Source organism: Morus notabilis, unplaced genomic scaffold (assembly GCF_000414095.1).
Source record: "Morus notabilis unplaced genomic scaffold, ASM41409v2 Scaffold461, whole genome shotgun sequence".
Classification (NCBI taxonomy): Eukaryota; Viridiplantae; Streptophyta; class Magnoliopsida; order Rosales; family Moraceae; genus Morus; species Morus notabilis.
Window position 1 is genome coordinate 2,644 of NW_010362181.1, and position 1,793 is coordinate 4,436.

The following is a 1,793-nucleotide window of genomic DNA, read 5'->3' on the forward strand; positions in this document are numbered from 1 at the left end:
ATGCCTCGAGGAATTCAACATATTCTTTCACCTTTTCCCAATCATAACCGGTGGGCGGTCCATCTCTTTCTCTCCCGGATGTAACATCAATCTCCTTGAAGTAGTTATCATAATTACCATCACCAATCATCCGATCAAACCCCTTTCAAAATTTCATAGCCGTAATAAGCATCAAATAAGTGGCATTCCATCTTGTCCCCAGTGAATGTCCTTAAGCTAGCAACAAACTCATCAATGTCCTTAAGGCCTTCACTCACAATCAAGTTGATAATATGGGCACAACAACGCAAATGTAGAAACTTCCCGTCCAGTAACATACCTCGATCCATAGTGGACAGCTTTTTCTTCAAAGCATTCAAAGCTTAATCATTGGAACTTGCATTGTCAACTGTTATTGTACTGACCTTGTTGATTCCCCACTCTTTGAAGCATGTCTTAAGCTCCCTACTAATGATTTTGTTAGTACCGGTTTTAGTCTTTTAATAATTTATAAGACAATATGAATAATGTAGAGACATAAAATAAAAGAACACGAGAGAAATGGTATCGCGGTTCGGTAACACCCTACTCCGCGGGGCCACGCCCAGATGATGAACAATCCACTAAGAACTCTTTTACAATTCAATTGGACTTAATCTACCCGAGACTCCCTCTCTAAGAAGACGCCTATGAACTTGCAATTTCCCAATATACTTGAACAGCGAGATCCCCTTGACTTTTTAACATTGGAATCCCTCCAACAAATTTTTTCTCCCGAAAAATACTCAAATCATCTTACTCAATACAAGTGCTCACCCCTGTCTCACAACCCAGCAAAAAACTCATCAAGAGACATTTTTTTTACTCCAGAGACTCTTTCAATAAATAAACAAGCTGTGAATAGCTTGACACATCTTCAATTAATTCACTGAACCACATCTGTTGCAGATCTTGTTGCAACAACACTGCAACATAGCTGTTACGGCCAACTTTGTCAACACCAGGCGAATCAATCTTCTTTTAATTCTGAAATCTTCTCAAAACTGATATATGAACCTGGACACGTTCTTAGGAGGCAGAGGAAGATCATCCAGCTATGAAATCTCAATCAAGAATCAATCAAATCAATTTTCCATCTTTGAATCAATAGTTGACTTAGAAAAATAGAAACTAAAACAAGTTTCTGGATTTTTTGAAACATGCCAAAGGAAACTTGCCAGCTGCAAAGACATTTCCAAACACAATCATCTCAGCAAAACATTTCCAAAATAATGCCAATCAAATCCGATTACAATCAATACACAAATTGGGAAATAAATCCCAACAATCTCCCCCTTTGGCATTGTTTTGGCAAAACTAATAATAGCAATTAAAACACAATACTTTTTGCACCAATCAAGTTTCCAGACTACTTACTCCCCCTTTTTGACAAAAATAAGCCAAACATTCTAAAAAATGAGCAACACCTTCCTGCAAATCGCTCCCCCTAAATCCTCCACGAGTCGTACTCCCCCTGAATATGATATTCTCCGATGCATATTGCTTTTATCACCTATCAAAAGCTTGAAGTGACAATTACCACAATACTCAGATTTATTAGTACATGCTCTAAAAGAAGTATAAGCCCTAAAACACCTTAAATCAGATTTCCTTACCCACACACGTCTAGGAAATTTATTTTGCACATCAATCTTTGCTTTAGGTGTCCTTGTGAATGCGGAATTTGATGGATTAATAATCATACCTCTTTTTAAAGCATTCAAGTATTTGTAACATCTAGGTCTAATGTGGCCAGGCAAATTACAATAGTGACA